This window comes from Gadus chalcogrammus, chromosome 16 (assembly GCF_026213295.1).
Source record: "Gadus chalcogrammus isolate NIFS_2021 chromosome 16, NIFS_Gcha_1.0, whole genome shotgun sequence".
Classification (NCBI taxonomy): domain Eukaryota; kingdom Metazoa; phylum Chordata; class Actinopteri; order Gadiformes; family Gadidae; genus Gadus; species Gadus chalcogrammus.
The window spans coordinates 19,824,468-19,839,116 of record NC_079427.1 but is presented as its reverse complement, the minus strand read 5'-3'; the positions used below and the strand labels follow the sequence as shown (position 1 = coordinate 19,839,116).

Here is a 14,649-nt window from a genome sequence, read left to right as displayed (position 1 = left end):
AACATGTTAGGTTGCATTATGTTTTTTTTTACTTTGCATAAAATTCTAATTAAATAATCAAATAAAAAGTACTGCCAGTGTTTTGAATGAATCACCGCACAACAAACAATGAGTAGACCTAGACAAACATCATTAATACTACGAAAAATTTAATTCTTCCAAGAATCTAAATACTGCCAAAAGAATACAGGAAAAACTAAAGCTGCATGAGTGCATGTCAAAAGACAAGTGCATTCACAGAGCAAACATAGTCCATGGCAACTGCTCATTCAGCAGCTCTATTACTTTAAGAGAAACAGCAAATCCGAGTCACATTTAGGAACGCATGAGCTCCAGAGAAAACATTCATTTGATAATACAGTAGACATGCTGTATGTAATACTGCAAGAACAAGAACAAGAACCGCAAAGTTGCATGTGTACAGTCCAGAAACAGATCAATGAGCAGGGTTAGGACAACAGCTCACTCATAGTCTGTTTTTGAGAACTTGGGCTTTCTTTGAGAGTGTGGTGCCGTCCAGCTCCATCACAACTTTTTGGCGCACTTCAAACGTGTTCTTTAGCTCAGGAGGGTAGTTGAGGTTCAATACATACATTAGGCCAAACAATGGCAGCAGCTAATGCAGTGTTGTCAAGTCCTTGCATTATCTGCAGGCCTTCCAGGACAATCCCACGTCCTCTGGACCACTGGTTGCATCATTTTTCACGACAAATATTCCCACCGTGGTGTCCTCAATCGATTCTTTGATGGCGGCTTCGTCCTCTGCCTGAACAGTGAAATCACAAATAAATCGGAGTCAGAAAAAACAAAAATCATATTTACAATGGAATTATAATGAAAGTGCTATTTAAAAGATTTTTTCATTTTAAATAATTTAAGCTAGTCTGTGAGCCTCTCCTTTTCTCTTTGTTAAACTTAAATGCAGACTGTACATGTTTCAAATTAAAATGCCTATATAGTGTTGTGCCGATAAAACGAGAGGGTTCATTTTATAGTCAAGTTTTAACTTGGATAAAGCACTCACCTGTGTGTCATGTAATGGAAGCAACTTGAACTAACCAGACCTTAAGGTCGAGCAACCAATATTAATGTTACTAAACACAACAGAAGTGTGTTGCGTAATTTGCATCAGTACAGTAGCCTAGATCTATTTCATTAAAGGGGACCCATTATGCTTTTTCGACTTTTATGACCTATGAACGTTGTTATAATGATTGATAGTCATGTTTAACCATACTCAAGTGTCAAATAATGACGTACATGCATTTCGACGTATTCCCTGCTGACAGTCAGGGAGGATGTGCAGAGCGCTAAACACTCAGGACAACGTTTGCGATTCACTTGTTCACATTTCCGGGAAATCATCTACATAGAGGCACTCCTGCCACGCCCCCATATGCCTGGTCAAATCTGCCCGCGCGCGCTTCAAGGAAGGTAACCAATCACAACGGAGTTGGGTTGGCAGGAGGGGGGCGGAGAAGTATGGTTAAACATGACTATCAATCATAACAACGTTTATAGGTCATAAAAGTCGAAAAAGCATAATAGGTCCCCTTTAACTACGCATTTTGGTGTTCAAAAAAATATCAAAATCGTAAAATAACTTCACTCACCACAAACTCCCTGACAATTTGCTGGGTCTTCGTTGAGGTACACACACAGCCACTTGAGAACACATTCCCGCCCTGCATCAACGTAATCTTCCTAGGTCATGTAGATTAGAAGAGAAAGACATTTGTTTGGAATCCTTTTTCCTCTATCAAATTTCTCTATAAATTCAGTATTTTATTTCCCAAAAATTCATTCTTACTTGAGTCATGGGGGCCAAAGTTCTCTCAAGACGCTTGCCTATCTGTCCTCCTCGTTTTTCGAACAGCTTTAGAAGTTTGTCAGATCTTACATCCAGCTGTGTCAGAAATCTGGATTGCAGGGGCATGGTGGTAATGCGCTTAAATTCTGCATTTATCTGAAAATAAAAATTAGACAATCATTTGATTACTTCATTTTTCTAATGATCTTATATTTAAAATATTAAATTGGTCTGTGGTCTTCCAAACCTAGGGGTGCAACAGAAACTTCCTCTTCCACAAACTCCTCATCCTGGCAATCAGCTGAAGAATCATGTATTGATGGTGATGCAAATGTAGTCGTTAAAGGACAATTCCGGTATTTTGAACATTGAGCCCCCTTTCTGGTTTGTTTAGGATAAAATAGAGTGGGTGACACCGAAATTTTAACTATTAGTCCTTTCTCGGTATTTGGCTCATTTTGAATCGCTCCTGCCTGCTTCACAATGGTTGTCTGTGTGCATAGACAAACCTGTCAACCAAGCAACCCTAAACGTTCGTTTTCAAAAATGTGCAAGTAACCGAGTGGTTAGTGGCATTCGTGAAGTTTAAAAAAAAATTATCGCGCATATGGTTTCTGTCGTGTTTTATTGCACATTTATCGCCAGTTGATTCAGTTGGAAGACTCATTACTGCACGATGATATTCCGCCGAACCGGAAAGGTGGGCTGTTTACGTTGGTTTGAACATGTCTATGGGTTTGAAGTCTTGTACCGTGCGCACCTCGGATTAGGGAAAATCACATAGAAAATCACTGAAAATGGATTATGAAAGGTGGCTTCTGGAACGCACTCGATTTTGAGTTTGACGGCAGAGGATATCGTTTTGAACCAGAATTCACCCAAGAGGAGCTACGTGAGATGGAGGCTAGGGCTACGGAGGCGCCTGAAGCTCCGGCGGAAGCGGTCCCCACGATCACGGGCGGGTGGTGTGCCTGTGGGAAGTGCAGGCAGATGCCGACGGACGTCGAAAGTAGGTGCTGCACGGAGTGGGACCTTTTGCGGAAGTTTATATGCGGTTGTGAGGTATCTGAAAAAATAGTTCCATTTAGCAACTAACACGGATGGAAACCATATATTGCGCCGATATATTTTTTTTTAAACTTCACGAATGCCACTAACCACTCGGTTACTTGCACATTTTTGAAAACGAACGTTTAGGGTTGCTGGGTTGACAGGTTTGTGTATGCACACAGACAACCATTGTGGAGCAGGAGCGATTCAAAATGAGCCAAATACCCGAGAAAGGACTTATAGTTCAAATTTCGGTGTCACCCACTCTATTTCATCCTAAACAAACCAGAAAGGGGGCCCAATGATCAAAATACCGGAATTGTCCTTTAACACAATACCAGGAATAAAATCAGTTAGGTTATGAGGTGTGTGTCGGCTTCTCTTATGAGACATAAACGTTCCATAAATATTGGTTTGAAAAGTACAGCCAACAAACATGTCAGAGACAATTTCATTTCTCCTCAGATGTATGTTGATATTAATAAAGTATTCCCTTTCGTTATATAGAAATTTGCATCTACATAAGTGACAGCTGAAAGTAACCAACTCTTTTTGAGTCCGACGAACTTGTGTTGAATGAACTCTACTTTGGTGTACAATTAAAGCATTCCAAGTCTTAAATGTACATGGATAGTGGATGGTGCGCCCAAAATGTGGATGCTTGAGTTTATAATGATTAAGAAGTAAAGACCTACTACCTACTGCAACGGAACACCCCTTTCACTGCCATATCACTGGAAAGAGAGAAAGAGGGAAAAATGTTAGGCCAGCCAACCAAATACATCCATATAGCTTTCCTAAAAGAATCGGTCAACATGCTTCACAGTTACTCTTTATTGTAGTTTATGCAATTCATTGTTCATGGTGCTTTTAAACTGTTGAATGGGGACCTAATAAATCACACAGTAAAGTATATTACTGCAGGCTAATGTTATCACACAGTACCAAAATATTAAGATAAATTTTCATAAATTGACAGCAACATTCTAATACTATTAAGTTTAAATAAGTCAAGTGAATCAAATAAAGCATTTAAATACTCACCATTTCTACAGAGCCTTAGGAACAATGCTTGAAGCAGAAGCCCATCTCAACCCAACTGCTTGAGATGGGCATCTTTGAAGCACCTCCTCAAAAACTGAAAATACATCTAGTGTACACTAGATGTACAACCCTACTGTCCACAAGCATCACCCCCCCCCCCCTCCCCATATGGATTTGGAGAATTGTTGCCACGTCCCAGTGGGGGGTATCATATATATGAAAGAGGGCATTCAATTACTACAATGATCAATTAGGAGGCCGAAGCCCTAAAGGAAGTGATGCAATAGGTGACTGGGTCGACAACATTTAAGTAAGCTTTACTTTGAGGTCTCTCAAAGGGGGTCTCAAAGGACGCATACGCTTCAACCTGTGGCTCCAGCCCTACAGGAAATGACTCAGCAAGTGCTCCATCTCGTTGCACCTGCACCCAGCGGCTCGCTTGCAAGATTTTGGCCTGAAGTTCTTCCCAGACCTACACCCTAGCCATCCAACACGCATATCTGAGAATCAGGCTTCTCTTTAATAATGACAAAAAGTTATTCGAGAAATACACATTAACTTTTTTATCTCATAAGCGGCGTGGTGCTGGCTCCTTTTGACCTTTTGACCCCAGACTTCAAAAACGTGGCCACAGGCCAGCTGTGCCTACACACCTTAAGCCAAAAATGTACACCTCCATCCCACAAAAAATGGGGACTACTAACCTCTGTCTTATGTACATTTACTGTACTGTTGGAGGTCACGCCCCTTTTCCGGCCTTTTCGAGATAGCTAGGGATGCTAAAATGTTTACACACATTTCCCGGGGCCCTGAGAACGACATATCCGAGATTTGGAGTTCTAGCCCTTAGAGAAAAAAAGTTTCCCCAAATGGACTGTCATTTGGACAAAGCCCCTCAGAAGTGTTACCTGCAAGACCTAATGGTTCAGAATGTGGTGGAAAAACAGTTTTTGAGATAGGAAGGTCCTACCGCCCTGACATTTGAATACCTTATTCTAAGGCCTAACTGGGACCCCCGCACCGAAACTTGGCCCGGTCGGACCCCGAGGGCAGGAAGGGGTGGCCCTTCCTGCCCGAAACTTGGCCCAGTCGGACCCCGAGTGCAGGAAGGGAGGGCCTGGACTTTCATAATCCTCGCTCGACTGTAAAGGATGTTTGGTCGGATGTTATGACGAAGAATCATAATGTGAAAGGGAATATTCTATAAATGTCTTGATATCATCTTTCGTCTCAACACTTCTGCTGCAGCCGCTTAAAGTCTCCCTCCGAGAACCTTAAAATATGAATCAATCCATTAGAAGTATAAAGATATCTTCCCAGTAGCTTAACGGGGCAAACAAGGTGTCCTTTGACATCTACGTTTCGAGGCGATTGCAACAGTGCCACACATGTAGTAATTAGCTGTCGATTTTGGAGGCCTTTATCAATAATGACCAGCTATAGATTTGCTTCCCGATGGAGATTTTTGACAAATTACATGTTATTTAGCATCTACACGTTAAGCTGAGTCCAATGAGATCAAGCTCGCCCTCTTGCTACACCGAGATCATGTCCTAGACCTAGGTGTACCATGTAAAATACATGTTACCATTTTCTAGAGTGTCATGCTTGGTGTCATTGGACTCAGCTCAACGTGTAGATGCTAAATAACATGTCATTTGTCACAAATTTCTATCGGGAAGCAAATCAATAGCTGCTCATTATTGATTAAGGCCTCCAATTTCGACAGGTAATTACTACCATTAAACATGTTCGAATATGCTCATGTGTGGCACCGTTGCAACCGCCTGGAAGCGTAGATGTTGAAGGACACCTTGTCCGCTCTCTTACGCCACCGGGAATATTTAAATGCTTCTGATTGACTAATGAATTGATTCAGCTATTCCCCCAGAAGTCTGGGGTCAAAAGGTCAAAAGGAGCCGGCACCACGCCGCTTATGAGACAAAAGTTCATGTGTATTTCTCTCATTCATTTTTGTCATTATTAAAGAGAGGCCTGATTCTCAGATATGCAGGTTGGATGGCTACGGTGTAGGTCTGGGAATAACTTCAGGCCAAAATCTTGCAAGCGAGCCGCTGGGTGCAGGTGCAACGAGATGGAGCACTTGCTGAGTCATTTCCTGTAGGGTTGGAGCCACAGGTTGAAGCGTATGCGTCCTTTGAGACACCCTTTGATATATAAGAGACCTCAAAGTAAAGCTTACTTAAATGTTGTCGACCCACTCACCTATTGCATCACTTCCTTTAGGGCTTCGGCCTCCTAATTGATCATTGTAGTATAATTGAATGCCCTCTTTCATATATATGATACCTCCACCACTGGGACGTGGCAACAATTCTCCAAATCCATATGGGGAGGGGGGGGTGATGCTTGTGGACAGTAGGGTTGTACACTAGACATAAATAGGAAGAAAACTCAGAAGGAATGACCTCTCATAAATATTTATTTAATAAATTGTTTCAAATAACCCTGCCTCGTTAAATCAATGAGCACAGTTATTTTTTATTTATTTTCAGTTTTTGAGGAGGTGCTTCAAAGATGCAAATTTTTCTGCAATAATCCAAAATCAAATGGAAAAACCCGTTGGCTTTTTGTCAAGGGAACCCAGGGCGACGCTCACTTCCGGGTTGGCCAACATACGTCATCCCTCCACCACTATACTGTGATAACACATGTTGAAGTTGAATGATAATGAATTAATTTATTCTTTATTCTGCCTTAGTATTTATTTATTTATTTAGCTGTGTGTGTGTGTGTGTGTGTGTGTGTGTGTGTGTGTGTGTGTGTGTGTGTGTGTGTGTGTTGGGTGTGTGTGTGTGTGTGTGTGTATAACACCCTATTTATGTTGAAATGCGACGTAATCCAGTGTTCACGAAAACGTACACTGTCAACGTATGCTTTTTGCGACTGGGTTGGCTCTCAGATATACGTGTTTCTAACAAGATGATATCATTAAAAGTTACATAAAGTAACGGTTTAATACACAAACGCAGCCGGAAACACGTGAGTTGCTAGTTTAGCGAAAGCAGCGTCCCTAACAACCTGGCATTGTTGAAACATGCGAGCGAGCCGATAAAATCTTCTTAATAACTATAAAACTAAAGATCAGACACAATCACTGACTGAAGATTATGCAAGTAAAAAGTACATTTCTCGCTAGAAATGTCATTAGAAACACGTTTAATGGTGAATCTGTCCTAAAATATTGCATTTCCCATTCAGTTAATGCTGGGTTTTGCGTATCATATGCACGCGAAATGGACGTATCCGCCCTCCACAGTAGTTAATGCTGGGTTTTGCGTATCATATGCACGCGAAATGGTCATTTGGCGTATGTACTGCAAGCATTTTGAAAGTGTCAAACCGTGCGATCTGTACGCATATTGGTGAGACTGGGTTGGCTATAGGACAACGCATAATGCATCCTGGAATGAGTGAAGCTTGCCTGCTGACACGTTAAAATGACTGTCACAACTGCCATGAGCAAAACCATTTGTACATAGTGTAGGCTACAGTATAGGCCTATTCGATATTGAATGAAGTAGGTTACTTTACTGTTTTTCACTATATTCATAGGCACACCCAGCCTCGCTTTCAATATAACACGCACTCGCATTCTGTAAACACCATCAGTAAATAATAATATGAAAACAATATAAATATCTTTCAACAAGAAAAAAAATTTGTTTACTTTAAATGGATAAAGGTCAACAAATGCGCAATTTTCAGCTGTCAGAAATGTGTTGTCATCACTTGTATTCCTCATAGCTCTCAGGCTGTGAGGAAATCAGCAGCCAGCGATCTCAGGTCTGCTCTGCATGTATTAACTGTGGCTAAACATCAACTGCACTGAAGTCATCATAACTTCATAACTTCTCATTTTCAAATGATTATGAATACTATTATTGTTATTTGAAGCCGTGTCAGTCTTGACTGTGGGTGGTCTTGTCCTCTGTGTCTGCTAGTGTCTATAATACAGTAATATTTTTGTCGACATTATCAAACGGAAGAACTTTTATTATGAAGAGCACAGGGCAATGAAGCACGCTAGCCAATAAGAGGACCCGCCCACCCACCCACACACACACACACACACACACACACACACACACACACACACCACACACCACACACACACACACACACACACACCACACACCACACCACACACACACAGCTAAATAAATATAAATACTAAGGCAGAATAAAGAATAAATTAATTCATTATCATTCAACTTCAACATGTGTTATTACAGTATAGTGGTGGAGGGATGACGTATGTTGGCCAACCCGGAAGTGAGCGTCGCCCTGGGTTCCCTTGACAAAAAGCCAACGGGTTTTTCCATTTGATTTTGGATTATTGCAGAAAAATTTGCATCTTTGAAGCACCTCCTCAAAAACTGAAAATAAATAAAAATAACTGTGCTCATTGATTTAACGAGGCAGGGTTATTTGAAACAATTTATTAAATAAATATTTATGAGAGGTCATTCCTTCAGAGTTTTCCTATTTATGTCTAGTGTACAACCCTACTGTCCACAAGCATCACCCCCCCCTCCCCATATGGATTTGGAGAATTGTTGCCACGTCCCAGTGGTGGAGGTATCATATATATGAAAGAGGGCATTCAATTATACTACAATGATCAATTAGGAGGCCGAAGCCCTAAAGGAAGTGATGCAATAGGTGACTGGGTCGACAACATTTAAGTAAGCTTTACTTTGAGGTCTCTTATATCTCAAAGGGTGTCTCAAAGGACGCATACGCTTCAACCTGTGGCTCCAGCCCTACAGGAAATGACTCAGCAAGTGTTCCATCTCGTTGCACCTGCACCCAGCGGCTCGCTTGCAAGATTTTGGCCTGAAGTTATTCCCAGACCTACACCGTAGCCATCCAACCTGCATATCTGAGAATCAGGCCTCTCTTTAATAATGACAGAGAAATACACATTAACTTTTGTCTCATAAGCGGCGTGGTGCCGGCTCCTTTTGACCTTTTGACCCCAGACTTCTGGGGGAATAGCTGAATCAATTCATTAGTCAATCAGAAGCATTTAAATATCTTCCCGGTGGCGTAAGAGAGCGAACAAGGTGTCCTTCAACATCTACGCTTCCAGGCGGTTGCAACGGTGCCACACATGAGCATATTCGAACATGTTTAATGGTAGTAATTACCTGTCGAAATTGGAGGCCTTAATCAATAATGAGCAGCTATTGATTTGCTTCCCGATAGAAATTTGTGACAAATGACATGTTATTTAGCATCTACACATTGAGCTGAGTCCAATGACACCAAGCATGACACTCTAGAAAATGGTAACATGTATTTTACATGGTACACCTAGGTCTAGGACATGATCTCGGTGTAGCAAGAGGGCGAGCTTGATCTCATTGGACTCAGCTTAACGTGTAGATGCTAAATAACATGTAATTTGTCAAAAATCTCCATCGGGAAGCAAATCTATAGCTGGTCATTATTGATAAAGGCCTCCAAAATCGACAGCTAATTACTACCCCGAAACATATTCAAATATGATCATGTGGCACTGTTGCAATCGCCTCGAAACGTAGATGTCAAAGGACACCTTGTTTGCCCCGTTACGCTACTGGGAAGATATCTTTATACTTCTAATGGATTGATTCATATTTTAAGGTTCTCGGAGGGAGACTTTAAGCGGCTGCAGCAGAAGTGTTGAGACGAAAGATGATATCAAGACATTTATAGAATATTCCCTTTCACATTATGATTCTTCGTCATAACATCCGACCAAACATCCTTTACAGTCGAGCGAGGATTATGAAAGTCCAGGCCCTCCCTTCCTGCACTCGGGGTCCGACTGGGCCAAGTTTCGGGCAGGAAGGGCCACCCCTTCCTGCCCTCGGGGTCCGACCGGGCCAAGTTTCGGTGCGGGGGTCCCAGTTAGGCCTTAGAATAAGGTATTCAAATGTCAGGGCGGTAGGACCTTCCTATCTCAAAAACTGTTTTTTCCACCACATTCTGAACCATTAGGTCTTGCAGGTAACACTTCTGAGGGACTTTGTCCAAATGACAGTCCATTTGGGGAAACTTTTTCTCTAAGGGCTAGAACTCCAAATCTCGGATATGTCGTTCTCAGGGCCCCGGGAAATGTGTGTAAACATTTTAGCATCCCTAGCTATCTCGAAAAGGCCGGAAAAGGGGCGTGACCTCCAACAGTACAGTAAATGTACATAAGACAGAGGTTAGTTTCTAGTCCCCATTTTTTGTGGGATGGAGGTCTACATTTTTGGCTTAAGGTGTGTAGACACAGCTGGCCTGTGGCCACGTTTTTGAAGTCTGGGGTCAAAAGGTCAAAAGGAGCCAGCACCACGCCGCTTATGAGATAACAAAAAGTTAATGTGTATTTCTCGAATAACTTTTGTCATTATTAAAGAGAAGCCTGATTCTCAGATATGCGTGTTGGATGGCTAGGGTGTAGGTCTGGGAAGAACTTCAGGCCAAAATCTTGCAAGCGAGCCGCTGGGTGCAGGTGCAACGAGATGGAGCACTTGCTGAGTCATTTCCTGTAGGGCTGGAGCCACAGGTTGAAGCGTATGCGTCCTTTGAGACCCCCTTTGATATATATAAGAGACCTCAAAGTAAAGCTTACTTAAATGTTGTCGACCAAGTCACCTATTGCATCACTTCCTTTAGGGCTTCGGCCTCCTAATTGATCATTGTAGTAATTGAATGCCCTCTTTCATATATATGATACCTCCCCCACTGGGACGTGGCAACAATTCTCCAAATCCATATGGGGAGGGGGGGGGGTGATGCTTGTGGACAGTAGGGTTGTACATCTAGTGTACACTAGATGTATTTTCAGTTTTTGAGGAGGTGCTTCAAAGATGCAAATTTTTCTGCAATAATCCAAAATCAAATGGAAAAACCCGTTGGCTTTTTGTCAAGGGAACCCAGGGCGACGCTCACTTCCGGGTTGAAGTTATATAAGTACACGCTATTTTATGTTGAAATGTGACGTAATCCAGTGTTCACGAAAACGTACACTGTCAACGTATGCTTTTTGCGACTGGGTTGGCTCTCAGATATACGTGTTTCTAACAAGATGATATCATTAAAAGTTACATAAAGTAACGGTTTAATAACACAAACGCTGCCGGAAACACGTGAGTTGCTAGTTTAGCGAAAGCAGCGTCCCTAACAACCTGGCGTTGTTGAAACATGCGAGCGAGCCGATAAAATCTTCTTATAACTATAAAACTAAAGATCAGACACAATCACTGACTGAAGATTATGCAAGTAAAAAGTATATTTCTCGCTAGAAATGTTATTAGAAACACGTTTAACGGTGAATCGGTCCTAAAATATTGCATTTCCCATTCAGATAATAAAGATTAATAAAGATCATACACATTCACTGACTGAAGATTATTCAAGGGAAAAGTACATTTCTCGCTAGAAATGTCATTAGAAACACGTTTAATGGTGAATCTGTCCTAAAATATTGCATTTCCCATTCTGTTAATGCTGGGTTTTGCGTATCATATGCACGCGAAATGGACGTATCCGCCCTCCACAGTAGTTAATCCTGGGTTTTGCGTATCATATGCACGCGAAATGGTCATTTGGCGTATGTACTGCAAGCATTTTGAAAGTGTCAAACCGTGCGATCTGTACGCATATTGGTGAGACTGGGTTGGCTATAGGACAACGCATAATGCATCCTGGAATGTGAAGCTTGCCTGCTGACACGTTAAAATGACTGTCACAACTGCCATGAGCAAAACCATTTGTACATAGTGTAGGCTACAGTATAGGCCTATTCGATATTGAATGAAGTAGGTTACTTTACTGTTTTCACTATATTCATAGGCACACCCAGCCTCGCTTTCAATATAACACGCACTCGCATTCTGTAAACACCATCAGTAAATAATAATATGAAAACAATATAAAATATCTTTCAACAAGAAAAAAATATTTGTTTACTTTAAATGGATAAAGGTCAACAAATGCGCAATTTTCAGCTGTCAGAAATGTGTTGTCATCACTTGTATTCCTCATAGCTCTCAGGCTGTGAGGAAATCAGCAGCCAGCGATCTCAGGTCTGCTCTGCATGTATTAACTGTGGCTAAACATCAACTGCACTGAAGTCATCATAACTTCATAACTTCTCATTTTCAAATGATTATGAATACTATTATTGTTATTTGAAGCCGTGTCAGTCTTGACTGTGGGTGGTCTTGTCCTCTGTGCTGCTAGTGTCTATAATACATTAATATTTTTGTCGACATTATCAAACGGAAGAACTTTTATTATGAAGAGCACAGGGCAATGAAGCACGCTAGCCAATAAGAGGACCCGCCCACCGGCGGAAACCAGATATTGAGTGGTATATTCGTTTCGCTCAGTAAGAACCAAAAAACGAATAAACGAACTGAAATTTAGATTTTCGTTTTCTTGTCAAAACGAAAAAACGAAAAAACGGCTTGTTTTCTGGTTTCTGCTTGCGTCAATTATTCCCAGAAAACAGAGTAATAACACGTACCTTGCTCGTGCACCCTATTTAGTGCACTACATCCATGATAGGGAACGATTTCGAACACAGCTATTGAGTGGTATATTCGTTTCGCTCAGTAAGAACCAAAAAACGAATAAACAACTGAAATTTACATTTTCGTTTTCTTGTCAAAAAGAAAAAACGGCCTGTTTTCTGGTTTCTGCTTGCGTCAATTATTCCCAGAAAACAGAGTAACAAGACGTACCTTGCTCCATTACGTTTTAGATATCCAGAAATACGTAATTTCCCCTTGCCGCCATAATCAAAGAAGAAGTGGGTTCATTTCCGAATGGAATAAGAAAGGAGCAGTCATGGCGTTGGCTGTGATCGAAAAGATCACGAGAAAATATGGAGCGATGTAATCAGTGAATTGTGTGAATGATGATTGAACGAGGAGCTGCTCCGCTCCCGCTTAAAGTAAACGGTCCTATAATTTGTCATTACAGATATCTGAAACGTCATTACAGATATCTGAAACGTCATTTCGCCTAGTCAAAACTCGAATTCAAGATATCTATAATTCAGTTTCGCCTAGGCAGAATGAAAGTTAAAGATATCTACAATTGTAGATATCTCTAATCAAAATTCCTTTCAAGATATCTATAACTTGATAATAGATATCTACAACGTCATTTTGACTAGTCGTAACTCCAGTTAGAGATATCTACAACGTCATTTTGACTAGTCGTAACTCCAGTTAGAGATATCTACAACTTCATCTCGCCTAGTCAAAACTTAATTTAAGATATCTGAAAAGGGACATGTAGATATCTTTAATTGAGGTGAATTAAAGATATCTTGAACTGGAATTATGACTAGTCAGAATCAAATTGTAGATATCTCAAACTGGAATTACAGATATCTACAATTCAGTTGCAGATATCCGTAATTCACAAAGTGGATATCCGCAACTGAATTGTAGATATCCGCAATGAGAAACCCCATAGACATGAATGGCGAAAATGACGTAATTTCGCCCAGGAGGAATGTCTTTGTGGATATCTGAAATGACAATTGCGGATAGGAGGAATGTAGTTGCGGATATCTGAAATGTTAGTTTTGACTAGGCGAAACTGAATTGTAGATATCTGCAATGTAAATTCCGGATAGTCCAATTACGTTGCGTGAGCAAACACGTTTTGTGTGAGCTAAACACATTTTTGCGTGTGTGCGGGGTTTTGGCATGAATCTAACTCCATATGCAGATATCTGCAATGTAAATTCCGGATAGTCAAACTTAGTTAATAAATGACAATTCGGCTTGCCATAGTTTGGTGTAAAACGAGCACTAGCTGTTCTTATCGCCTTTGAAAAAACGGAGGCTCAAGCGCGCTGATTTGGAATGTCTTTAGGTATGTCGTCACAAAGCATCTAAGCTCCTCCCCTTACTCTGCCTGGCCCGCCCAGAGACGTTGGCCCGCCAATGAGACACGACCGTGCGAGCGCCACATGTGTGTGTGTGAATACACATACTGTAACGCAAGTGTTTCTTGTCGGTTCTTTGACGTCTCTTGTATTTACACAACAAGACTGTAATGGGGGTTATCTAACTTATCTGAGCCATGGTTGAGAAGGAATTGGGGGAAAGGAACTTTGGCTTTGACTCGCTGAAGTACATGAACTGCGACATGCCGCCGGTTGCCGCGAGGCTCCATCGCCCGGCAGCGGGCAGCGCGCGGTTCAGTCTACTTCAGATTGACGTGAAAGTGGAAGAACCAGAGAGGTCGCAGAACCCGACAAAGTCGTTTGTGATTCATAATATCGTCTGGAGGCGCACACAGCTTTTGGCCGTGATAATATGTATGATATAGATATCTATGTATTATATGATATTATTTAGATATAGAGCTCCAGGACTGTAACGCAAGTGTTGTACACTTCCTTGTTATTTGGATAACCGTTCTGCTTTTGGTGTTATGGCGCATAACACGTTGGACTCTCGTCTCTGGTATTTCTACAACGAGACTCGTAGTGGGGGTTATCTCAGCCAAGGTTGAGAATGAATTGGGGGGAAGGAACTTTGGCTTTGACTCCCTCAAGAACATGAACCACGACATGGAGGAGAAAGGGATTGTTGGCGGCGAATGTCTCCAGCTTGAGCCCCGCTGAGGGACCACCACCGGAGGCGGAGGTGCCTAAGCGCTGCCCGGCAACAATCCCTTTCTCCTCCTTGTCGCGGTTCAGTCTACTTCACATTGATGTGGAC

The 14,649-nt window shown here is 41.6% G+C and overlaps 1 long non-coding RNA gene across 1 annotated transcript; it reads right to left on the bottom strand.

Annotated features, from left to right (window-relative positions):
• Positions 1-1,633: 1,633 nt before the first annotated feature.
• On the bottom strand, positions 1,634-2,139 carry LOC130405379 (uncharacterized). Its single transcript, XR_008904333.1, has 3 exons — positions 2,058-2,139; positions 1,811-1,966; positions 1,634-1,704 (listed from the first exon to the last, which is right to left on the bottom strand). It is a non-coding gene; the product is annotated as an uncharacterized LOC130405379 (long non-coding RNA).
• Between the last annotated feature and the right edge of the window lie 12,510 nt (positions 2,140-14,649).